General features: G+C 39.3%; 1 protein-coding gene across 1 annotated transcript in view; it reads right to left on the bottom strand.

Annotated features, from left to right (window-relative positions):
• The window catches only part of CD163L1 (CD163 molecule like 1), a 170,016-nt gene that overhangs the window by 23,696 nt on the left and 118,631 nt on the right, over positions 1–27,689 (bottom strand). The gene's annotated exons all lie outside the window — the stretch shown is intronic.

Here is a 27,689-nt window from a genome sequence, read left to right as displayed (position 1 = left end):
AATGTGCTCCTCTTTTGAGTAGATTGAGCAACCTCATGTGAGAGATGATGTCAGATGATATTGACATTGACCCAATAACACTGGGAATCATAGACTGATGTTTCTTCCCCCTGTATAATTCTAATCTCTGCTTGGACTTCACATCAGGAGTTGCTATTATTCAATATTTGAACTTTTTTGTTCTCTAGGGGCAATATATATATTTTTAACTCCACCACAGAGCAGAGATAGGTTATATTCCTGCTCTGTAATCACTTGAACGGACAATTTGTATTATTGTTCTCTTCTTTCTAAACAGAATAACACCATTTGATCCAGCAATCCTACTACTAGGCATCTACCCAAAGGAAAAAAAGACATTCTATAATAAAGACATCTGCACTTGAATGTTTATGGCAGCACAATTCACAATTGCAAAGATGTGGAAACAACCTAAGTGCCCATTAATACATGAGTGGCTTAATAAAATGCGGTATCTGTATACCATGGAATACTACTCAAATACAAAAAGCAAAGGTGAACTAGCACCTCTTATATTATCTTGGATGGAATTTGAACCCATCCTTCAAACTGAAGTATCACAAGAATAGAAAAACAAGCACCACATGTACTTGTCATCAAATTGGTACTAACTGATCAACACTAAAGTGCTTGCATGGAAGTAATATTTATTGGGTGCTAGTCAGGTGGAAGGGGGGTGTTGGGGGTGGGGAAACGCACGACTAATGGATGCAGAGTGCACTGTATGGGGGACAGGCACACTTGTAGCTCTGGCTTGGGCGAGGCAAAGGCATTATATGTAACCAAAATGTTTGTACCTCCATAATATTCTCAAATTAAAAAAAAATCAGAAATTAGTAAGAAAAAAAGTGATAAGTAGTTAAGTAATGCCCATCAATGTTTCACTTTAAGTAAATGATGAAGCAGAGCATCAAACCTAGAGCTTTTGCTTCTATGAAGAATAGAGGAGAAATTCACAGCAGGTCAATATTTCCATTAGGTACAACTAGAAAATCTGGAAACTGTAAACAAAGGGAAAAATATATAAAGCATTAGATATTTGTGGAAGCAACATGGACTAAATATACTAAAATCACAAAGAGTAAGATTATTTCAGAGTTTATCCAATGATCTACACCTTCTTTTTCTCTAAGGGAATTTCCCAATTCAGTGCAGGGGCTAACGGCTTAAACTCTGGGCTTAGGCAAGGCAGAGGACTGCTGTCTCTTAGAAGCCAGCACAACTTTGGGAGTTGCATGAGGCTAGGATGACAAAATTGGAGACTCGAGGGTCACTATCATATGGCAAGTTTTCTACTTAAATATTTTCCTGGAATTAAAGCTGTGCAGAGGGCAGGAGGCCAAAGAACTACATCAAACACCTTGGAATTCAGAGTAGATACTCCCTTATTCCCTTGGTGCCAAGCAAGCAAAAATGCACAGACTCAGCCCTGAAAGCTGAATTGACAGCTAGTTGACCACCCTGAAAGCTCATGCCATAGGAACAGAGGCAAATAAGAGTGGACTGAGTCAGTCTAGACTTGCTCCAGTTCAGTTCTGGGTTGGATGTAGATGTTTGGGTGATTGGCACTCCCACCTGCCTGGAAGAACAAAAGATGAATTCTTTCAGGTGTTAGGAAAAATAAGAAATGTCTTATTTGTTCATATATAATTTCTGGCTTTCAATAAAAAATTATGTGGTATGTAAAAAGATGGAATCACATGGCAAATTAACAAAGTGAAAAAAAAAAAAACACCAAGAGACTGCAGAAGCACAGGCAACAAAGATACTGGAGTTAGTGAATAAAAATCTTGATTATGATCAATGTATTTAAGAAAATACAGTAAAGGAGAGAACAAAACAGGTGAAAAGATGAAGAAATTTTAACATAGAATTTTAAACATACAGAAAAATTGTACAATCACCAACTGAAAATAAAATGTTTAAACTTAAGAATTGGATGAACACGTTTAAAAACAGTTTAGACAGAACTGAAGACAGAATCAGTGATTTAGAACTCAGGTCAAGGAAAAATTTTAAAGCCAAAAATCATGGAGAAAAAGATTGGTAGACAAAAATACAGTAGAAAAGACATTGGGAATATAATCAAAAGGTCTAACATACATAATTGAAGTCAGAGAGGGGACAGGGGAGAAAGGAGGAGGTGGAACAGGAGGAAAGAGAGAAGCAGAAGCAATATTTGAAGAGAAAATAAATGAGATTTTCCTAAAATAAATGAAAGATATTAATTCACATATTTAAGAAGCTCAAGAACCCCAAGAATGATATGAAAACTCCCACACTTAGTAAAGCTGCTGAAAATAAAAGGAAAAGAGGAAGGCTGGGCTCAGTGACTCAGGCCTGTAATCCTAGCACTCTGGGAGGCTGAGGTGGGAGGATCACTCAAGGTCAGGAGTTCGAAACCAGCCTGAGCAAGAGCGAGACCCCGTCTCTACTAAAAATAGAAAGAAATTAATTGGACAACTAAAAATATATAGAAAAAATTAGCCGGGCATGGTGGTGCATGCCTGTAGACCCAGCTATTCGGGAGGCTGAGGCAGGAGGATCGTTTGAGCCCAGGAGTTTGAGGTTGCTGACGCCATGGCACTCTAGCCTGGGCAAAAGAATGAGGCTCTGTCTAAAAAAACAAAGAAAAAGAAAAAGAGGAAAATCTGGAATAATAAACAAATTATTTAACATAAAAAGGCAAAAAAGTAGAAAAAGAGGAACATAAAACAGATGGGTCAATTAAAAGCAAATAATAAAAGTTCCCCTTTCTCCACATCCACACTGGCATTTGTTATTTTTTGTCTTTTTGATAATAGGCATTCTATCTGGGTTAGGTGATATATCATTGTGGTTTTGATTTGCATTTCTCTGATTAGTAATATTGAACATTTTTCCACAAGCCTGTTAGTTCTTTATATATCTTTGGAGAAATATCTATTCAGATCTTTTGCCCATTTTAAAATCAAGTTATTATTTTTGCTATTGGGTTGTTTGAGTTCCTTATATATTCTGGGTGTTAACCTTTCCTTGTCAGATACATAGTTTACAAATATTTTCTCCCATTCTGTAGGTTGTCTCTTCACTCTGTCCATTGTTTCCTTTGCTGTGGAGAAGGTTTTCAGTTTGATGTGATCCAATTTGTCTGTTTTTGCTTTTGTTCTCCGTGCTTTTGGAATATTATCCAAAAAAATTCTTGCCCAGATCAGTGTCATAAAGCAGTTCGCCTACATTTTGCTTTTGTAGTTTTATCATTTTGCATCTTACATTTAAATCCTTAATCCATTTTGAGTTGATTTTTATATATGGTGAGAGATAGGGGTCTAGCTTCATTCATTATGGCAAAGAGTATGGAAGTTCCTTAAAAAAAGAAAAATAGAGCTATCATATGTTCCAGCAATTCCACCACTGGGTATATATATAGCCAAAGGAAATGAAATCAGTATGTTGAAGAGATATTTATAGTTCCACTTTTAATGCAGCACTCTTCACAAAAGCTGAGATAGGAAACCAATTATTTTCCATCAATGGATGAATGGACAAAGAAAATGTGTTATGTATACATAATGGAATACTATTCAGATGTAAAAAGAATGAAATCCTATCATTTTTTGGCAATATGGAGGACACTATGTTAAGTGAGATGCTAGGCACGGAAAGACAAATATGATATGATCTCACGCTTATGTAGAATCTAAAAAGTTGATCTCATAGAAGTAAATAATAGAATGGTGGTTACCAGAGGCTGGGAAGGATATAGGAGAGGGAGGGATATAGGGAGAGATTAGTCAATAGGTACAAAGTTGCACTTACATAGAAGTAATAACTCCCAGTGCTCTATTGAACAGTAGGGTGACTATAGTTAACAATATTGTATTGCGTATTTCAAAATAGCTAGAAGAGAGGATTTTGAATCTTCTCATGACAAAGAAATGATAAATATTTGAGGTGATAGATATGCTAAATATCCTGATTTTTGTTTCTACACAATGTATACATGTATTGAAACATCACACTATACCCCACAAATGTGTAAAATTATGTGTCCATTTTTTTTTTTTTTTTTTTTGAGACAGAGTCTCGCTTTGTTGCCCAGGCTAGAGTGAGTGCCGTGGCGTCAGCCTAGCTCACAGCAACCTCAAACTCCGGGGCTCGAGTGATCCTTCTGCCTCAGCCTCCCAGGTAGCTGGGACTACAGGCATGCGCCACCATGCCCGGCTAATTTTTTATATATATATCAGTTGGCCAATTAATTTCTTTCTATTTATAGTAGAGACGGAGTCTCGCTCTTGCTCAGGCTGGTTTGGAACTCCTGACCTTGAGCAATCCGCCCGCCTCGGCCTCCCAAGAGCTAGGATTACAGGCGTGAGCCACAGCGCCCGGCCTTATGTGTCCATTTTTTAAAAAAGCAAATGATGGATATTAACCAAATATATCAATAATTGCATTTAAAATAAATGGATTAAATACTCTAAATAAAATTCAATCTAGATAACACAACAGAATCCAAGTACCTGCTGCTTGTGTTAATAATATACTCACCTTATATATAAGGGTGAAGGAAGATTAAAGTAAAATGAAAAAATTATGTGTACTATGTAAACACTAATGATAAGAAAACTGGCGTATCTCTATCAGTATCACAAAAAGTAGACTTTAAGGTAAGATACAAAAATGTGGTTATAGAAGGACTTTTCATGATTATAATGGGATACATCTTTAATAAAAATATTACAGAGCCTAGTATGATGGCACATGCCTATAGTCCCGGCTACCTGGGAGGATAAGGTGGGAGGATCGCTTCAGCCCAGGAATTTGAATCCAGCCCGAACAACACAACCCCCACCTCAAAAAATTATAATTATCAAAATCCAAGAAAGATGTCAAAATATGACTTCGAACTGTACAACAACATTTTACAATACAAAAAGAAAAAATAGACAACTTCACAATCAAAATGAGGGAACTTTAACACAACTCTTTCAACTGCAGGTAGTCCAAGCAGACAGAAAGGATGAATACCGTACATGTCAAACAATGTAATCAATCCACTGAACTAAACATATTTAGAACACATCATTCGGCAATGATGGAATTCTCATTTATTGTAAATGCACATAAAACATAATTCAAAATTGACTACATTATGAGACAAAAAGTTTCAGATAGTTGAATTCATAGAATATTTCTTCTGGCCACAGTGAAATTAAATGAATAATTAATAAGAAAATATAGCTAGCAATTCTTAAATGTTGGGAAATAGAGCGACAGTCTTCAAAAATGCCTTCATCCAGGAAGAACTAAAGATTAGAAAATTTTATAAAATAATGATAATGAAAATATGTAACTAAACTCCTCTGATGCAACTAAAGCAGTGCCTAAGGGAAAATTATAAGCTAGAATGCATGATTTAGAAAAGAAGACTGGAAGTGAAAAATGCATGCTTTCATTTAAGAAACTAGAAGATCAGCAAATAAAGCCTAAACGAAGCAGAAGGTTGGAATTAATAAAGTCAAGGCTGGGCGCGGTGGCTTACGCCTGTAATCTTAGCACTCTGGGAGGCTGAGGCGGGTGGATTGCTCGAGGTCAGGAGTTTGAAACCAGCCTGAGCAAGAGTGAGACCCCATCTCTACTATAAATAGAAACAAATTAATTGGCCAACTGATAGATATAGAAAAAATTAGCCAGGCATGGTGGCACATGCCTATAGTCCCAGATACTTGGGAGGCTGAGGCAGCAGGATTGCTTGAGCCCAGGAGTTTGAAGTTGCTGTGAGCTAGGCTGACGCCACGGCACTCACTCTAGCCTGGGCAACAAAGCATGACTCTGTCTCAAAAAAAAAAAAAAGTAAAAAGTAAAAATTAATAAGGTAGAAAGCAAACATAAGGTATAGAAAATTGAGAAAAAACCCTTCAGATGTAGTTTATTGAAAATATTAATAAAATTGATAAACACTGAGCATTACAAATAAAGAATAGAGAGAAAACCAACTTACCAATACCAGGAATAAAAGCATAGATATTACTATAATCATTTAGATTTTTTTGGCATCAGTTTTATTGAGAAACAATTCACACACCACCCGATTTGCCTATGTAATTGCGGTCCTCCCATCTCAGCCTCCCGAAGTACTGGAGTCTGTACCTGACCAAAATCATGAGATTTAAATGTGGTCCCGGCCGGACGCGGTGGCTCATGCCTGTAATCCTAGCACTCTGGGAGGCTGAGGCGGGTGGATTGCTCGAGGTCAGGAGTTCGAAACCAGCCTGAGCAAGAGCAAGACCCCGTCTCTACTATAAATAGAAAGAAATTAATTGGCCAACTAATATATATAGAAAAAAATCAGCCGGGCATGGTGGCGCATGCCTGTAGTCCCAGCTACTTGGGAGGCTGAGGCAGCAGAATTGCTTGAGCCCAGGAGTTTGAGGTTGCTGTGAGCTAGGCTGACGCCACGGCACTCACTCTAGCCTGGGCAACAAAGTGAGACTCTGCCTCAAAAAATAAATAAATAAATGTGGTCCCCAAAAGTGTGGAAGAGATTTTAAAGAGAAGAGAATCTGGGCTTGAGTCCTTGGGACACCCTATAATTAAGAGTTCTGGGAAAAAAGGCTGACCTAGCAAACACACTGGGAAGGAACCATCAGTGGGGCAGGAAAAAAACCAAGAGAGTGTTGGCGTCTTAGAAGTCAGGGTGAAGAACGTTCTGAGAGGAGGCAGGAATCAACTGTGCCAGATACTACTGAGTATACTACAGCAAGCAAAGATTATACGAACATTAACTGAGAACTGATCATTGAGTTAGCAATGTGGGAATCACTGATGGGCTTTAAAAGGGGATGTTTTGGTGGAGTGAGGGGTCAGCAAGCCTGCTCTGGTTTAATTTGAGAGAGAGGCGATAGAGGGAAGTTGCAGACAATGACCACAGACTGTGCTCGTGAGGAGCTTTGCTACAGAGGGGAGCAAAGAAAGGGAGCAGTAACTGTAGAGGAAGTGGGGTCAAGAGAAGTTTATTTGTTCACTTGTTTTAAGATGGGGGGCATGTTTGTAAGTTGGTAAATAATCAGCAGAAGGTGGAAACTGATGGGATATGAGAGCTGGGGAGACTTGTTTGAGGCATGCGCTTTAGTGGCCGTGGTGGGATGGGGGGCTAGTGCAGGAGGGGAGAGACTGGTTTCAGACTGGAGATAATTAACCTATTGGGAAAGTGGAGAATTGCCGGTAGGTGAGTAGATATGGTGGTGGGTTTCTGGGAAGTCTCCCTCTGATTGCTTTAATTGGAATTGAAATGCAGGCTGGAATCTTTTAACTAGGTTGTTAAAGTGATTGAATGTGTCTCTCCCTATAGTATCAAAGACTAGTAAAGCCAATATTACACATCTGTATTTTTACTTTGTGATGGAACAAAACTATCAAATATCTAAAATGTGATTCCTATCTGGTACAAATGGTATAACACTATCACATACATTAAAATAAATTCAGGTACAATAAAGTTTTAAATACTCTGCAGTGAAACTGTAAAATTATTTATGGAAAATAAAACTTGACTGAAAGTGATTCTGGAATGAAGAATGGCATTCAAAGCATGGCACTAAAGGCAGAAATCATAAAGGTAAAACATTATAGATTTGACCATGTATAATACTCCTCTTCCCACACAGCCTAAGAATATTAATATGCAAAAAGCAAATAGGAAAATTATTTATGAATATGCAAGACAAACAGTAAATGATGTTAGCTTATAAAAAATTTCTATAAATAAATAAGAAAATGATAGATATTATAGAGAAAAAAATAAAAATGTTACCAGAGATATCTGAGGACCACAATATGAGAAAGAAAATAGTATTTTTGTAGATGATGTTCATATAGACTAAAAAACATGATATAACACACTTGTGGTGAGGTTATGAAAAAATAATACTCTCAGTTAATGTTATTGAGAATTAAAGTTATTGAAAACTACTCTGATGGGCAATTAGGTAATATATATCAGAGGCCTTTATAATTGTTATCTTGCGAAAATGGCTTTTCTATTAGGTCAGTATAGATGTTAATAAGAGTTTTATCACAGCATTATATTTGAAAACATAAATATACAACAAATGGGATTAGATAAATAAATTATGATTCCATAATACAGTGAAATACTGGCAACAATACAAATGACGTAGAAGATACTATAATAAGAAAGAAATTTAAAATCAATTGTTAATTTTTAAAATGGAAAATGACATGCAAGAACTTTATGATCTAATTGTGTGTGTGTGTGTGTGTGTGTGTGTGTTTAGGGACTGAAACATGCCTACTATTAAAGTAGAGATTTAGTGTTCAGAAAGAATCTAAGGAGAGATGGTAAATCCTGACTTTCACTGTGGAGTCTGGTCACATATGTCAGGTCAGGAAATTTTTAATGGTCTTCAGCAGTATGATACCAAAATTGAAATTTCACAAGTAGATGGGGCAAACTCATGTGAACTGAGTGCTTTCATATTTGAACATGTGCTTTAATAATATCCTACAAAAAGTTCTCTCTGAGAAAAAATTATGCTTGTTTGAGTAAGCTGTCATTTCTTTTTAGCTTAATGAAAAATTAATTCATGGCTCTCATGCTGGAAAGGAAGGATAGAATAGAGCACCATTTAAAAATTTTGTTTTGAGAATTTCTAGCTCCACCCCCGAGAACTGGCAAAGCCTGGACAAGGACAACTGTTGCTGGCATACAGCCAAAACTCAAGGACCTTGATTTCTAAGACATATACTAAGAGAGTGAAGAGCAGAGCTTCTTGCTCCTGTTAGCAGGGGTAGAATTTCCCAAAGGAGAGGGACAGATAATTCTGACAGAAGAGGCTTGAAATATGGAGGAAACATGGGCTAGAGAAGAGACAGAGAAGTGAGGAGCATTGTTGAAGCATCCAGGACCAAGGCCCACACCTGAAGAGCTGGCTCTCTGGGTATGTGGCTGGTTATTCTCATTTCAGGAGATCAAACACTGATGTCTTGGACTCCCTTGAGCCAGGGGCTCAATGGAAACCAGATTTCATGTAGGGTCTGAAGGAACTACAGGGAGAAAATTCACCATAAGGACATTTACAAGTATGGGGTTCTTCCTAAATAGCAGATCCTTTAGGATGGCACAGGATAAGCGTGAGTACCCTACAGAGCAGGGAGAAATTGACCAGGAGAAGCACATCCTGAAGTCTCTAAGGCCAGATCCCCGTTCTGCCTTTAATGCTAATATCAATCCATCCATGAGCTCCAATATTCGGCATCAGTTTTCTCCACTGCACAAGGGCATTGAAGGACCACCAACCCGAGAGGCGGGAAGGGAAATGTCACAGACTGGAAGAAAAAGTTCTACCAAAAAGCCAGGGCTTGGGCAAGACTACAGTATAAAGCAGAAACGCCTGAGCTGTGGGTTTGTGGGGAAGAAAACGAGACTCACACTCAGGCTCAGACTGCAGGTGCAGAGTTATCTACGGTGTAATTCTAGTTAATATCGGGAGGGCTTTCTTCATAGGCAGCAAGGTTTCCATATCTGCTCTCATCATGTACACGCACACATATATCATTACCATCACGACCACAGTCGCCAGCAAATCCAGCAGCCTGGCGTAGACAGGGTGAGTTCTATGGACGCCTAGCTAAAAAATTGACTTCCACTGGGCAGACATGTTCCTGTTCACATATTTGCCCTTCATATGCCCTTCAAACTCCTCTTTAACCATGTCTCTCCCTCTCCTTTCTTACACACACACACACACACACACACACACACCCAGTTCGCCAGCAAAAAAATCAGAAATACCAGAATCTTGGTGTGGAAGACATAATATGGAGTACAGAAAGGATCAGAGTACATATCAGAGACCCTGCTGAACTTGAAAAACAGAGACTCCCACAGGAGAAAAATCAGCATTAACTGACGCTAAAGACCTCATTTAGTCAAAACCCAGTAGTCAATACAGAGGCGTCATCTTTACCGTCCCAGGGACCATTCCCCAGAGCCTGAGAGCTAATCGGGCATCTCTGCTGGTCTTAACAAGTGAGAGTCTGCTTACCCTGAGCATCCGCTAAGACACTGAGGAGGAGAAAAGCAAGTCCCCGGAGGAAGCAGTGTCCATTCATGGTTCTTCTGGTCCTCATGTCTTTAGGTCACAGCCTCAGTTTCCTCAAACCATACGAGGATCCCTCTGGCCTTTAATGGAGGCTTCTAAAACAGCAAGGGGGTTATATAGTCCCATTGCCTGACATTGCCATCTTCCGGAGCCAATAGAAACTCTGTTTGACATCTTCCCTGCCATCAAAGACTACATAAAAGGAAACTTTCTGAAGTTCAAACACCAATTAGATGCTGAATCTTAAATATCTCCTTATATGAGATGCAGGGCTTTCTGACATGAGATGTCCTTCTGTCCTGGCGGATGTTTCTAGCTGACGCAGTGAAGCAATATAAAAAAACATTACATATGTGGCTTTCTTTTCTTCACCCCAGGGGTCCACCTCAATGGCTAGTTCAACTGAGTTGGGGATCAGTTAGACGCACTGTTTTTGCATCAGTTCTGCTACTTTATGTGCCCAAGAAAGATGATTTTTTGTTTAAATAGACCTTGGTCTCCAGGTTCCAAATGAACAGCATGTTGTGTCTGCAAAGAATCAAGAAGTACCTAATAGTAAGAATGAAAAGTCATGTGAGTAGAAAATTGGAATTAGAAAGATGAAAAATTCTCATGTGAATGAAAAAAAGGAGAGACAGACGTCCAACGTCTCTCATGGGGTGAGCTTGCCTCTCCGTTGATTTCTGATTGTTAAATGAAGCCTCAAAAGATGTAGGGCTCTCTTGATGACAAGCCTGAATTTATAAAATCTGTCTTTTCTTCCTTCACATTGCAGAGAAATTTTGTCCCCAAGGCTACCATGATCAGTACAGATACTTCATCTATAAATTTTAAAATAAACTTGTCTATATCTACAAAACTTTTGCCAGATTTTTGATAGATATTGCATTAAATCTGTAGATCTTCCAATCCATGAATACAGTATGTGTCTCTCTTTATCTTCTTTGATTTCATTTATAGCATTTTATATATTCCTGCATACAAATCTTGTATGTATATTTTTATGTTTATACCTAAATATTTATTTTTTGTTATTGTAGATGGTATTATGATTATGTTTTTAATTTTGGTTTCATTTGTTCAATGTTAGTATATAAAACTACAATTGGTTATTATGGTCAAAAAACACATAAAATTTATCATCTTAACTCCATTTTTAAGCATACAGTTTAAATCAATTGTGTAGAATGTACAGTTCAGTAGTGGTAAGTATATTTACACTGTTGTGAATCAGCTCTCCAGAACTTTTTCATCTTGCAGAACTGGATCTCTATGCCTAGTAAACAACAGCTCCTCCTTTGAGCCTCCACAAAGTCTCTGGTAACCACCAGTATACTTTCTATTTCTATGAATATAATGAGTTTAGAGACCTCATGTAAGTGGAATCATACAGCATCTGTCTTTTTGTGATGGGCTTATTTTACTGAGCATAATGTGCTCAAGGTTCATCCATGTTGTAGCATGTACATGATTTCCTTCCTTTTAAGGCTGCATAGTGTTTTATTTTTTTTTTTGAGATAGTCTCACTATGTTGCTCAGGCTAGAGTGAGTGTCGTGGCGTCAGCCTAGCTCACAGCAACCTCAAACTCCTGGGCTCAAGCGATCCTCCTGCCTCAGTCTCCCGAGTAGCTGGGACTACAGGCATGTGCCACCATGCCCGGCTAATTTTTTCTATATATCAGTTGTCCAATTAATTTCTTTCTATTTATAGTAGAGACGGGGTCTCACTCTTGCTCAGGCTGGTTTTGAACTCCTGACCTTGAGCATTCCACTTGTCTTGGCCTCTCAGAGTGCTAGGATTACAGGTGTGAGCCACCGCGCCTGGCCGGCTGCACAGTATTCTATCGTATGTATATATAACATTTTGTTTATCCCTTCATTTGTTGAGAGACACTTAGGTTGCTTCTACCCCTTGGCTGTTATGAATAGTGCTGCTATGAACACAGGTGTGCAAATATCTCTTTGAGACCTCATTTTTAATTCTTTTGGATACATACCCAGAAGTGGGATTGCTGGATCATTTGGCAGTTTTATTTTTAACTTTTTGAGGAACCACCATATTGTTTTCCATAGCAGTTGCATCAGTTACAACTGATCTTTATATATCGATCTGGTATTCTGAGATGTTGCTATAACTTATTTATTAGTTCAAAGATTTTGTATCTGTGTGAGTGTGTGTGTGTGTGTGTGTGTATGTATGTGTATGGATGCTTTGGGAATTTAATGTAAACAGTCATGTCATATTCAAATAGAGATAGTTTTATTTCTTTCTTTCTAATGCGTATGTGTTCTATTTTCCTTTCCTTGCTTTGCTGTGCTATGCAGGCCTTCCAGTACTATGTGGATTAAAAGTGGTAAGAGTGAAGATCCTTACCTTATTACAGACTTGGGGGAAAGCATTTGGCTGTTCATCATTAAGAACAATGTTAACTGCAGGTTTTCTAGATGCTCTTTATCAAGCTAAGGAAGTCCCTCTCTATTCCTAGTTTGTGGAGAAATTTTTGTCATGAATATGTGTTAAGTTCTGTCAAATATTCTCTGCTTCTATCTATCCACATTGTGTGATTTTTCCCCTTACTGTCTTTGTCTCATTTTGGTATCAAGGGAATCCTAGCTTTGTAGAATGAGTTAGGGAGTCTTCCTTCTTATTCTATTTTCTGGAAGAGAATGTGCAGAATTTGCATTAATTCTTCTTTAAAATTTTCATAGAATTCTTCAGTATAATGAGCTGGGGATGAAGAATTCTTTCTTGGGAGGTTTCTGACAATAAATTCAATTTCTTTAATAGATATGTGACTGTTGAGATGATCTATTTAATCTGGATGAGTTTTGGCAGTTTATGGCTTTGTTTTTTTAGGAATAGGTTCATTTCACTTAAATTGTTAAATTTATATGAGTAGAGTTGATCTTTTAATGTATATATCTTTTAATATTTGCAGGGTCTATAATGATAATTTCTCTTTCATCCCTGAAATTGATAATGTATATCTTTTCTCTTTGTCAGTTTCAGCCAAATTTTATCAATTCAATTGATTTTTTTCAAAAACCAGCATCTTGTTTCATTGATATTCTATAATTTTTTTTCTATTTCTGTTCTTTGTTATTCTTCCTTCTGTTTGTTTTGGGTTTATTTTACTCTTTTTTCTAGTTTTTTAAGGAGAGAGCTTAGAATATTTATTTGAGACTTTTATTCTTCTCTAATGTAAGCACTTAGTGCTATAGATTTCTTTCTTTGTATGGGTTTAGCTACATATCAAACATTTTTATATATTGTATTTTTTTTTATTCAGTTCAATGTATTTTTAAAATTACCCTTGAGAATTCTTTGACCTATAGATTATTTCAAAGTGTGTTGTTTAATTCTCAAGTGTTTGGAGATTTCCTGTTATCTTTCTATAGATAGTTAATAGTTTGATTTCATTATGGTCAGAGAGCATATTTTGTATGATTTCAATCTTTGAAATTTGTGAGGCTTTCTTTTTTTTTTTTTTGACCCAGTCTACGGTCTATCTTGGTGAATGTTCCATGTACTCTTGAAAAGAATGCTCATTCTGCTGTTTAGTGGAGCATTCTATAGATGTCAATCAAGTCTTGTTGTGGGTGGTGTTTTTCAGTTCTATCCTTGCTGATTTTTTCTCTACAGTGTTTTTGAATGTATCTCTTTGTATATTTATATGTATTTCAATGATTGCCCTAAGTATTACATTATATGCATATGGTAATATACAAACTGAAACTAAACTGTATAACTTACAACAGCGTACTGATGTTGACATTTTACTGCTTTGAATGAAATGTAGGAATATTATCTCTTTAACCTCCCACCTTTATAATATAGCGCTAAACATTCCTTCTACATATCCTGAGAACCACATCAGATAATGTTCTAAGTTTTGCTTCAACTCTCAAACATAATTTAAAAAACTCAAGAGGAAAACAGTAGTCTATTATATTTACCAATGTATTTATCCATTTCATTTCTCTTTTTTTCATTGCTGATGTTCCAAATTTCTTTTTCCTTTCATTTACTTTTGTTTGAATAACTTTATTTAGCCACTGTTTTTGGGCATGGGTGCCAACCACAAATTCTCTTATTTTCTTTCTTCTAAGAATGTCTTTATTTCATTTAAATTCCAGAGGATATTTTCCCTGGATATAGAATTCTGAGTTGACAGTTCTTTCAGCACTTGGAAACTGTTGTGCCACTTTTTCCTGGTCTCCATGGTTTGTAGTGAGATATCAACTGTTGATTCAAACTGTTGTTTCTTTATAGGCAACGTCTCATTTTTCTCTTATTTAAGGGATTTGTCTTTCATTTGCAGACATTTGATTATGATGTGTCTTTGTATAAGTTTATTTGGGTTGATCCTATTTGTGATTCTCTCATTTTCTTGCATCTGTGGATTTATGCTTCTTCCCAAACTTGGGAAAATTTCAGCCATTATTTCTTAAAATATTTTTTCAGTTCCACACTCTGTTTCCTTTCCTTCTGTAACTACAATAGCATGAAACTTAGATCTTTTCTTATTTTCCCACAGGTCTCAGAGGCTTTGTTGATTTGTTTGTTTATTCACAGTCTTTTTCTTTCTTTTTTCACATTGTACAGTTTCTATTGATCTATCTCTAAGTTCAATCTTTCTTTCCTCTGCCATCCTTGTTTTGGTAGTGAACCCATCCAGTTGGGTTTTTATTTTGGTTATTGTATTTTTGAAGCACTGCCAAGTCACCTCTTTCAGCACTGAAGCACTTCTTCCTCTTATTGGGAACGGTGACAAGTGACATTTTTTTGTCTGAATTCTTCTCTGGGAACTTCCTCCTGCTACAGAGCATTTCCTCACCTCAAACTCCTTCCTTGGAGGTGGCCCATAACCAAAGCCTGGTCAAAGTAGGAATGTAAAGGCCCAGTTCCTTTGCTTCATCTTGGGACAGCTCTGAAGGGCCTTCCCAGCTCCCGAGCCACCTATGACCACCAACCAGCCAGATGGTGGCAAGGTGACTGCATTGGGCACCTAGCACCCTGGAAAGGGCAGTGATTCATCTTCAATAGGATCAGCGGCACATATTTTGCATATAGGTTTACCTTTCCTGCCTGCAGGATCTCAGCCACCGTCACTGTTTGTGGGTTGGGGTTCTTACAAAGTATTTAAACTATTTATATGGGATCCCGTACCACGTTTCTCCACACCAAGGGGTCCACTTTCTGTCAAAGGAGGTTTGGCATCGGTTGCATGACCATAGATACCAAGGTCCTATCACCTACCCAGAATCTGCCATAATACCAGAGTGATGAAACAGTCTGCTGAAGGTATAGCTGAAGCATCAGCTTGGAGATGATACCTTGCAAGGATGGGGTCCATCCTCCAGGACATCTAAATCAATGTGTATGGTATTGTGTAACCAACCGCTAAGAATACATGGGTTTGACGCCAGGCACGGTGGCTCACGCCTGTAATCCTAGCACTCTGGGAGGCCAAGGCAGGAGGATTGTTTGAGTTCAGGAGTTCGAGACCAGCCTGAGCAAGAGTGAGACCCCATCTCTATTAAAAATAGAAAGAAATGAACTGGACAACTATAAATATATAGAAAAAATTAGCTGGACATGGTGGTGCATGCCTGTAGTCCCAGCTACTCAGAAGGCTGAGGCAGGAGGATCACTTGAGCCCAGGAATTTGAGGTTGATGTGAGCTAGGTTGATGCCACCGCACTCTAGCCTGGACAACAGAGTGAGACTCTGTTTCAACATTAAAAAAAAATAAAAAGAATATATGGGTTTGAGAACCTGTGGAAATAGTGGCAATACTACTTTCATTTCCAGTGGTCCATTTGAGGAATTTGGGGTTACCATCTTTCAAGTCTAGATTTTGTGGATTTAGAGGCTCTAGTTACCAGAAGGAAAAGGGATTCCACCAGGGGACATGGTAAGAGTAACATTAAACTTTAAGCTATTGCTGTTGCTCAGTCTCTTCAGGATGCTCCAGGTCTCTTCCCCTATTAGAAGGTTACTGTTTTTCTGGGTGCTGATAATTTCCCACGAGGATCTGAGGTGACTTTGCAGCAACTAAAGAGATGCCCATGGAGGTGGAGAACTGCTGCACAGTGGGCGCAGGTAAGAAGATATTTGACACCTAGGTAATCTATTTGGGTATTTCTTGACACTCTCTTGCCCCATTTTGATAATAAATGTACAACTGCAGCAGCCACAGCCCAAGAAGTGTATGGTGGCCAGGGTTTCAGACCCCCTGGGTTCCCCCACCAGCTAAGCCACCTAGACCAGCAGAGCTGCTCACAGAGGGAGAGGCAAATCGAGAACGTGGTGGAGGGGAGATGATGACTAGTTGCTGTGGACTCGAGACCCAGTGGCAATGCTAGGATCTGTTGTTTATCCTACTAACTCTCCTCTTGCATGTTTCCTAAGAAAAGAGGCATACAAGAATCCAACAAGAATAAGCTCGCGGATGAATGGAAAAACAAGCACCACATGTACTCACCACCACATCGGTACTAATTGATCAACACTTGAGTGCACTTAGGAAAGTAACATTCATCGGGTGCTGGGCAGGTGGGAGGGGGTGGGCCAATTCACACCTAATGGATGTGGTGCGCACCGTGGGGGATGGGCACGCTTGCAGCTCTGACTCGGGCAGGGCAAAGGCAATATGTGTAAACTAAACATTTGTAGCCTGTAATATTCTGCAATAAAAAATAAATTAAAAAAAGGAAAAGATAAGCTCACAGAACTGAATGTATGACGTATGCTTACTGTATAAAGCAAGTGAATCAGGCACAAAAGGTGACTGTGGCTGAAGCTGCGGTGTGTCCCTCTGCCTTGATGAAAGCACTTGCTCCATCCCCAGCTGCTGTGGGTGTTGGTGACTGTCCACGCCCTGGGGACAGTCCTTATCCAATGGCTCTCAGTTAATGGGTATGAAGATCTAGCCCTTTGTCTCCGTTTGGGACAACTATGAAGGGCCATGCCAGCTCTAGAGCTCCCTGTGGGATTGACCAGCCTTTCTCGTGACTGCATTATAGTTGAACTTATCCTCTTCCAGTCTGCCTCCTTCGGTCCCCTAAAGGAGTATTTATTCCTCAATAAACTTCCTTCCCTCAAATCTCTGTCTTAGAACTGATTTTCTGGGGAACTTGACTTGTTTCTGTTGTTTCTGTTACAGTGAAAAATATCCAGCCACTGTAATAGTGACTATTGTAAATGCTGGCGCTTGGCCCACACTTTGTACCACATAAACAGCACTGGGGGTTTGGCTTGGGGTTTACTACTCTGCTTTTCTGTAAGCCCTAAAGAGTGGTGCTGGTACCCTGAGGTGTGGGTCACTGCAGATCACAGGCTCCTGGTACCAGTTCTATTGGGAATCCAGACAAAAGAGTGAACAGTTTGCTTTGATCATACAACTCGTGATGGTTTCCACGACATGGTCATATAAATTAGTGGACCCTTGAAAGTGTGGTTTATCATTTTTGTACTTCCTATCACTGTGCGCGTGTCTTCACTCTGCCACCTGAGGAGGCAGGGGATGCAGCACCTGGCCGTCGAGGTGCAGTACAGGGCCAGGGAGCCCTCCCCACTGGCCTGTGACTGCAGTTACTGTGGGACAGATGACAGGGTGAAGAGGACACTGGAGGGAGGTGCTCTGGGAGTGGAGAGGCCTGGGCTATGGGTTCAAACTGTAAAGGAGAATTAGTTTTGACACCTTTGGGGATGAGGTATGTATTGGGTTGAATAGCATCTCCCCCAAATCCATGCCCATTCTCTTCAGAATGTGATCTTATTTGGAAATAGCAATTTAGTAGATGTAATCAAGTTAATATGATGTCATAGTGGATTAAGGTGGGCCCTAATCCAATGACTAGTGTTCTTATAAGAAGAGAGAAATTTATTTATTTATTTATTTATTTATTTATTTATTTATTTATTTTTGAGACAGAATCTCCTTCTGTTGCCCTGGGCTAGAGTGCCCTGGCATCAGCCTAGCTCACAGCAAAGCTCACAGCAACCTCAAACTCCTGGGCTCAAGCCATCCTCCTGCCTCAGCCTCCCGAGTAGCTGGGACTACAGGCATGCGCCACCATGCCCGGCTAATTTTTTCTATTTTTGGTAGAGATGGGGTTTCGTTCTTACTCAGGCTGGTCTCGAACTCCTGCACTCAAACAATCCTCCCACCTTGGCCTTCCAGAGTGCTAGGATTACAGGCATGAAGCCACCTCGCCTGGCCAGAAGAGAGAAATTTAGACACAGCCACAGAGAGATGAACACCGTGTGGAGACAAGAGACACGCCAGGAGAACACCATTTGACGACGGAGGCAGAGGTTGGAATGATGTGTCCGTAATCCACGGCAGGCCAAGTGTCGCTGGCAATCACCAGAAGCCAGAAAGAGGCAAGAAGGGGTCCTCCCCTGGAACCTCCGGGGAGCATGGCCCTGCTGACACATTGACTTTGGACCTAGAGCCTCCAGAACTGTGATAGAATAAATTTCTGCTGTTTAAAACCACTCAGTTTGTGATAGCTTGTTATGACAGCCCTGCGAGACGGTAGAAATGTAAACATATCCTTTCAAAAATCTCTTCTGTGGAGTAGTAATATTCTTGTACTCGGCGCGGCTGTGGTATGAATTGCTGGTCTCTCCAGGCACTTTTGGAGGAGAGGACCTGGCACCTCCCAGGAACGCAGGGCCAAGGATTCAGAGTGGGTGTCCTAGTATGGTTAGATAATCCCAGGTTCTTTCCAGACAGTCCAGACTAGAGAGAAAGTCTGCCTCACAGTCCAGCAGGGACCGTGTTCCCTTCCTTCTGCCCATGTGACAGGAGAGGCAATCTAAGATTCTCTCTGGGGCACACAATGCAGACAGGGCTAAATGTGCCCCAGAGGGGGTTGGCTTTTCAGAAAAGGATCAGGAGTCCCTCCTCGGAAAATTTTTCTCTTCCTTGGGTTGGTTTAGGACAGAAAAGTTGGGGAAACAGATCACTCGCCGAGCACTGTCCTCAGACTTGCTCTCTCCCCACTTAGATGTGAGTGAGCTCTGTCCCTGGGAAGGGGGTTGGATCGGTGCCTCTGAACCTATGAGTCGGTGGCAGTTGTGAAGCTTCTACGTGTTCATTAGCATCCTCTCTTTTAACCAAGGTTGTCCAGGATGGGGCTGAGATTCCCTAAGGGCAGAGGCTGGCCAGTCCCTGCTAGCTCTCACAATCTCCCATTGTGCCTGAAGCAGTGACTTCACCATTCTGAGCACTCAACAGGTGACAGTAAAGGGGCAGGATTCTCCCCATGTTTTTTCCCATCTGCAGGATATGTCTGTTTCAAATACCACTCAAATACCTTTAACCTCAGACCCTGGCCCCGGAATCTTCTTTGTGACAGGTATCCTCAGTTTCATCGCGGGACCTTGCATCTTCCTTTTCCTCATTCACCTGGTGATTTATCATTTCAAAAAGAAAAGAAAGTGCCAAGGTAGGCTCTAGAAAGTACCAGGCACCTTGAGAGAGCTTGTGGGCAGTAGGTGAGAAGGGACCCATTGTGATGTGGATGCTGAATCTGCATTCTGTCCTTATTACGTCCACTGGAAATGACACCTGTGCTTCTCTGGACTCTAAGCCTTAATGACTTCGGGGCGCTTTAAGGAAGTATGATATCATGTATGACAGCAGTAAATTCAGTGCCAGGGGTGAGGACATAGATTAGGATTGGGCCAAGAATTCTGGGTGTATCCACAAAGCATGAAGAAGGTCAGGACTCTGATGGTCTGAGGGCAGCCCCAGGGTCAGATTCTCTTCTTCATAAAATTTATTTATCTATCTATAGTGATGCCAGTCAGGCAGGGGAAGTTACAATTAAATCATGAGCATAGCAGCCATCAATTTAGCCCTTATGGCTTACTAATGTTCTCATTGTGCTGGATTATTTCGTTGAAACTTATTTTATTCTTTGGTATTTTAAATACGTTCATTTAAAAAGTAAAATAAAAACATAAATGATGTATAAAAATGTATTAATAAAAATAAAAAGATTGTTCCATAAAATTTGGATTCAGTCAAAAGGCCACACTCAAGGACCTAGATGGCCACATGTGGCCTTAAGGTCACAGGTTCCTCACCCCTGGTATAGTCAGATACTACTACACAAATTGACTGAAAGAAGATAACATGGGACTTTCTCAAGGTCACACAAGAAGTCACCATTAGATTCAGGATGTCCCTGTCCTGATTCCTAGGGACAGGTTCACTCCTTGCTTTCCACCAGAGACCCTTGCCTGCTCTTAGAGAGCAGAAGACTGATAGTCTAGAATATAATTACAAAAGTGGAGGGTTTTCTGGGCCTGAAATTCTTCTTGAGCTCTCTATATGTGAAATGGATGAGATAAACATGCCCAAGGCCATCTTCATGGGAATGTGACCTGTGCCCTTGTGCTTGGATGGTTACTCTCCTGTCACCATCTTGCAATTCTTACTAGTTTTTGAACAAGAAGCTCTGCATGTTAATTTTGCCCTGGGCCTCACAAATTATGTAGCCCAGAGGACAGTTCCTCATAGACAAATAAAACGGAGGGATGTTCAGTCTCCAGTAGTCCTATTCTTATTTCCTGGGAGGTTGAGTTTGAGCCTTTAATTGCCAATCCTTCCTGCAAAGACAAATTTGAGCATGCCCATAATTCTTAATTTCAATCAGGATTACCTTCCTAAGTAATTTCTGTTATTTCTAGGTACTTTTAGAGAAGATAGGAAGAGGGTGGAGTTTGTGATGGGCATTCTCCTGTAGTTTGAGCCATGCACCCATTTTTTGGATGTTGTGACCATATTTTCCTAATTACAACAATCACATAGATTATGTAAAGATGTTTTTGGTTAATTCAGGATGTAAAAATGCAGTTATACTGGCAAAACATTGATATTAGGTTACATTTTGGTACTCTAGAGTTACTAATATATTAAAATTACCCTGGTAAGTATATTTTTTCATGAGGACAGGTTTTGGGGTGAGGGGACGGAATTACTCCTTGGTTCTTTAAGACCCTTGGCAGAACTGACTACACGATTTTCAGGGACCAATGTAAAATGAAAATGTGAGCTCCTTTGTTCAAAAATTATTAAGACTTTCAGGATGGTTAAATCAAATAATTTGGCCCAGCATGGGGCCCTTCTGAGCATGGGACCTGGCACAGTTGCATGGATTGCCCAAGAAGCTGGCCCTGATACACAGGATTTCAGAGCTGGGAGGCCCGATCTGCTACCACAGCCTGTGTGAAAGCAGTGTGTCCCTGGGGGAGAAGAAAAACCGTAGGAGGTGAACGAGCTATATCCATTTCAGGTCTTTCAGAAAAAGCTGGGTTTATCCCTGTGGGCATTTGGGAAGTCAGGATCTGGTCCCTAAGTGTTCTCATGGAATAGATGCTAATGGGCAGGTACCTTACTGCCACCAATTTCCTGCAATTTAGCCATGGGAAAAGTGGGACACAATTCCTTCCTCCCATGCCATGTCCCAGATGTTTGTATAGACTGAGAATAAGCTTTTCAGAGTTCCTTAATTTGCTAGTAATACCTATGACAGCTGTTCCATAGACAGTGATCTGAGATCAGTAGTTTACATCTAACAGGATTTTCCTGACATATTTTATATAGTGCAGAGGGAGCCCAGTCCGGGCCCCTACGTATGCTGTGTTTTCACCTTGCCCGTGATTCTGGTGCCTCTACAGGACTATGTTTTATCTCTGGGTCATAGCTATCACACAACCAGGCCTTAAATTTGCTATTTGTGGTTTCTCACATTCCTCAGGGAATGATCTGGTGAGGAGAGATTCAGGAAGGGAGACGTTCCTGAGTGCCGAAGAGATGGAGTGCGTATGTGAGGATGCTGAGTTCGAAGACCTTGGGATGCAACTGGAAGAATCAATATGCATATATTAAAACTTTTGTTACGCTTTGGTCCAGACAGTCACTGTGTGTGTTCAGATAAGATAACGCTGACTTGTATTCCATTTTTTTGTACGTTGTCCAATAATAAATACTCCAGTTCTTCCAGACCAGTTTTGTGTTATTGAGAAATCTTTGTGAACATCTAGAGACGTCAGCGCAAACTGCTTTTATAGTATTCTTACCCTAGCTGCTTTAATGTCAATATATTTTCTTCTTCTGGATGAAATCCTAGGGGAATAATTCGTTGTCAGACTGAGGGAGATGATGAATTCAGCTCCAGAGTTGAGGTTTCTCTACCTCTAAGATGACCTCACAGTAAAAATACCTGAATATTCCAGAAATGTTCTACGCTAATTATGTCATCCTTTCTTACATAATTTTGGCCCCTCCCCCTAAAGATTCTGAAATTTGGTAGGTGTGGCGGAACTTTCTTAGTAAAAATAAATCTAAAATATCAGAAATCCAAACACTTCGCAGAGACACATTGGAATAGGAAAGTATAATTAGTTGGGAGCAGAATGTTTTCAAGATCTTAACTTTGCAAGTTTGGATGTGAAGATTCTCAGATTCCAACTTATTTCTAAGCTTAATTCTGTCTTTTCCTGGTTGAGTTCCTGGGTATAGTACTTAACATGTGCTAATGGGCAACAAAGACCTAACCCCTTATATTAATGAAGACTATCTCATATTCTCAAGTGTAGTGATATTTTAAATGTTTAGGTTTTAGTTGGGAAAACAATTTTTGCTTCTCTGTTCTCACTTCCTCTGGCTGTGGATAAAGATCAGAACCTACATGTCTCTTGTTAGAGTAGTGCTGGAATTGGATTAGGGTCAGGGTTAGTGAGACTCTGTTAGGGAATGGACTATTCTCATTCCCTCAGAATGTTATAACCATGATGAATGTGGATATTCCTTTCAACTCATTTCCTACAAAATACTGGTGCATGACATCTTGAAAAATATACTATAAATAGTTATATTTTCTCTATAAAATTACTCTCTAGTCTACTGTCTTTGATTTATTTTGAAGAAATGAAGTAACCCTCTAAGTTCAAGCTGGGAGTACAAGAAAGTCAACATGATAAAACCTATAGACACAGGCCGGGCGCGGTGGCTCACGCCTGTAATCCTAGCTCTCTGGGAGGCCGAGGTGGGCGGATTGCTCGAGGTCAGGAGTTCAAAACCAGCCTGAGCAAGAGCAAGACCCCGTCTCTACTATAAATAGAAAGAAATTAATTGGCCAGCTGATATATATATATAAAAAATTAGCCGGGCATGGTGGCACATGCCTGTAGTCCCAGCTACTCGGGAGCCTGAGGCAGTAGGATCGCTTGAGCCCAGGAGTTTGAGGTTGCTGTGAGCTAGACTGACGCCACGGCACTCACTCTAGCCTGGACAACAAAGTGAGACTCTGTCTCAAAAAAAAAAAAAAAAAAAAAAACAAAACCTATAGACACAAAAGTGCCTACTTTTGTCTCCAAATTCCATCCTAATGTGTGTCTGCCGATCAGTGGAAGGAGAAGTGAGTGAGGTTCTTTATTTCTGACCTGCTGTAGAAGGGGCAATAGGTTCACATATTGTGCAAAGTAGAATCAGGCTTGCCAATCTTCTGGGCTTCTTGGGAAAACCATCAGAGTTCATACGTCTGCTGAGCACAAACACACCATCTACATACAACATGTCCCAGTTCTCAAGTCCTTTCAATAATAAGAAACAAACTGGTTTGCGTCATTAACTCAATATGCTCTCCCTTGTATTTCTAATGGCAGTTAAGCTATTATGCATCTGACTGCTTCTTCCTGAAAGGGTGTTTTTGTTGCGTTCTCAATCTCTGTCTTGTGCCTCTTTTCCCCCTTGCCTCTATCTTCTCTCCACCCCATTTCACCTGTGGTGTACACATTTTGCTGCTTCTTCCTCCTCCAAAATATTACTACCAAAAGCTTATTTTATATAGTCAACATTCCCTGAGGTTTTGTTGTTAAAGGGGGTGAGGAGAAATGTAGTGTGGTGCAAATGGTAAAAACAATCACCTAATCTTAACGTCACACTGCTGTTCTCCCCCTTCCCCTCCACCCACGGGAATTTCTTTTTGTGTCTCTTTTCATTTTCACCCTGTCACCATTACTTAGTACACAGTGTCCCCTCTCTCAATGGGCCCTTCCTAATTTCTTTCTCTTACAAGTTTTGAAATGCCTCCCATAAGTCCTCTTGACTCCCCTGCCTCAGGATAAAGAGGCCGCAGGAGAGTAAGCCAGTAGAGAGTCCTTCAGCCCACAGGGGCAAGGTAGAAGGATGTCGCCCCCTTCAGACTGTGTGCTTCATTTATGGGCAGGAAATCAGAGAAAAGGTTTATCTGTTTAGTAGGCACTGCCTGGCCAGCCTTTGGTTCCCTGATTCTCACATATAAAGTATCTTGCACGCAGGTGGACCCCACTGAACAGGATTTGTGTATTCTGCCTATTTGGAGTCTAGGCCAGCCTTGTGCGTTGGTCCAACAGGGCCTGTCTAAATTTCTGTGTAGGAGCATGACAGTTTTAGCATATAAAAAGATCAGTCTGGTTTGTAGGTACTAATAGGAATCTTGCCCACATGGCAGATTCACTGTAAGGAATATAAATCCAGTTGTAATAATTGGGCACCGACTGACCTCCTGTAATAAAGTACACAGAGAGCGTTAACTTTTACTACTATTACCCACAACCCACCTCCTTTTCCTGAATGCAAAAGCAACTGCTGTTATTTCTTTTGATATGGCGAAATGTTCCTTCCTGTTACATACCACTATGATTATAAATGCAAATGGGCTTAATGATGAACAGAAAAACATCCTGCACCTTTAGCAATATCTGATTAACAGTAATGCAAGGGGCCTTGCTGGCCTCTACTTGGCAGAAAGTTGTGATATGCTTAAATCTTAGATTGCTCTGAAAGATCTGCAGTATCTATCGAACTTCCTAAACTAGCAGGCTTACCACTGATTCATCATTGAGATAGAGGGGCATTTAATTTTAACAATTTGAATTCAATGTATTAATTGATACCATTTTATGTAGTTTGGCTCAAAAATGACAACTACTTGTCTTATGTTCTCAAAGTGTTACTTAATATCATAATTTCTTGTATATGCCATGGTTTTTTATTCCTGCCAAAATGGCGAGCTAGCAGAGGCATCCAGCTCCCAAAATCAGCCCTGGAGAAATAATAGTGATAAGTATCCAAAGAATTAAGCACATCAGAGTGAGTCTCTTCCTTGGGGAGAATGAAGCCAGACTGAACCGGTGAGTGGAGACAAGTGAGTGAGGAAAGGTTGGTGAGTGATGTCAACTGGGAAGTGGGCTGCAAGGGGAGAGAAGGAAAGTGTAGGCTGGAGGAAAGTTCTGGCCTTGCTTTTACTCCAATTCATCTTATCACTTGTTCTATAGCCACAGAAATCTGTGGCAGCAATCTAAGCCACTCGCTGTGTCCATGACAAATACCGGGGAAGTACAAAAGCACTACTAAGCTGAGAAGTTAAAAAAAAATTAAAAAATAAATAGTAGGATGGATATAGTTGAAGAACAAACTGGTGAGATGAAATAGCAATTCGAGGAATTTTCCAAGAAGGCAGAAAAAGTAACTGAAATGCTAAGGGACCTAGAGACACGAGAAAAACACCAGCATCTACTTAACAGGGCCCAGAAGGAAGTAAACAAGACTGGAGAGGAGGAAAGAGTTGAAGAACTCATAGATAGAAATTTCACAGAAGTAAACAAATAAGGTCTCAATTGGAAAGGACTTGTAGATTTCCACTCAGGTAAAATAAACAAACAATCACACCAAGACAAGTTATGGAGAAATCTAAAAAGGACCAAAGCAAAATTTCCAGAAAAAAGAGTATGTTATCTGCCAAGAAACAGAAATCAGATAGACTCTAAACTTCTCAGTAGCAATATTATTTATAAGAAGACAATAAAATAATATTTTAAAAGAGTTTAAGAAATGAGAACTTTGAACTTAGAGTTGTATGTACAGCAAAAATAGCATTTCAAAGTGAGGAAGAAATATATTATAAGTTAAATAAGTTTGCAACTGTAGAATATATATATATATATAATAGATATACTGCTGCTTTTAACATAAGAAGAAACAGTGAACTTGAATTCAAAAATAAATATAATGGAATTGAAGTGTTATTTATTTATTTATATTTTTTGTTTTGGCATATTACGGGGGTACAAATGTTTAGGTTACTCATATTGTCTTTGCCCCACTTGAATCAGAGCTTCAAGTGTGTCCATCCCCAGACTGTGCACACTGCTCCTATTAGTTGTGAATATACCTATCCTCTCCTCCTCTCCCTCCTGCCTGACACATGATGAACGTTGCTACTATATGTGCACATAAGAGTTGATCCGTTAATACCAATTTGAAGGTGAGTATAAGTGGTGCTTGTCTTTCCATTCATGTGATACTTCACTTAGTAGAATGGGCTCCAACTCTATCCAGGTTCACAAATTTCATATATTGCATTTTCATTGTTGAAAATATTTTCTAATTTTCACTGTGGTTTTCCCACTTTGGTCAGATAATATAAATGAGTGATTCCAAATATTTGAAATTGTTGAGATTTTCTCATGATCTTAAAAAATTAAACGTATATATACCATAAGATCCAGCTACTCTTAGGCATTTATACCAGAGAAAGAAAAATTTATGTCTATACAAAAACTTGAACATATTTTCGCATAGCTACTTTATCTGTAATAGCCAAAAATTGGAAATGACCAAAATATGCTATCTTTACAACTATGTGAATCTGTAATTATTTCAAAATGAAGTTTAAAAAAATATAGTCTTTGGTTAATTATAGACTGGATGAATTTATTAAAGAATATATGTTATAACCCAATCTATGGTGCATAAATTCAGATTTAAAAATGCCTAAGAATTAAAATGTCTGGTTATTCTTTTATGCTTTTATAACTGGATAACTGATCTTGGCGAATTTCCTAAATATTTAAATGGAGTTATCCTTTATGCTAACCTATGCCATTGAATAAAACTGTAAGAAACTCTCAATTGCCATTTTCTTGATAAAAATATTCCAAAGAAAATAAAATTTTAAAAGAGATTCTAATAAACCACCTTTTAATTCTATACCAATTCCCTATACCATTTAAATATCTTTGTCCCCATCAGTTCTCCTTTAATTATTTGTGTTTATATTTTGGATTATTAAATACAAAAGGATGAAAATAATGAATCAAACTCTACATAAGAAGGATAGAGCTTTTTGAGGGTAGAAAGACAAGCTAGAGTCAATGAGTTTTGTTTTAGCTTAAAATAACAGCTTTTCTGTATGAGAATATCAACACACACAACAAAATAACACGGGCAGTAGGTATTATTATATGTGGTTATTAATAATGATCAGTAAAGCAGTACTAATGATTTTTTGTTTCAACTTCTGAACATTAATTCTTATTTCAATAATTGTTTTAAAAAACTTAGGCTGAGAAATTTTAAGTTTTTGAGGGTCTTCTGACATTGTTTTTTCTGTCCAAAAGACAATAAAGGCACATAATGTAGGGCATGTTGGTTCTCTGTTTTCATTTCCTGAAACCAGAAGGGCACTTTGACTCTCAGGAGACCATTTCCTCTTAGT

This window comes from Microcebus murinus, chromosome 10 (assembly GCF_040939455.1).
Source record: "Microcebus murinus isolate Inina chromosome 10, M.murinus_Inina_mat1.0, whole genome shotgun sequence".
NCBI lineage: Eukaryota > Metazoa > Chordata > Mammalia > Primates > Cheirogaleidae > Microcebus > Microcebus murinus.
The sequence above is the reverse complement of the archived record's forward strand: the minus strand, read 5'-3'. Positions and strand labels throughout refer to the sequence as shown.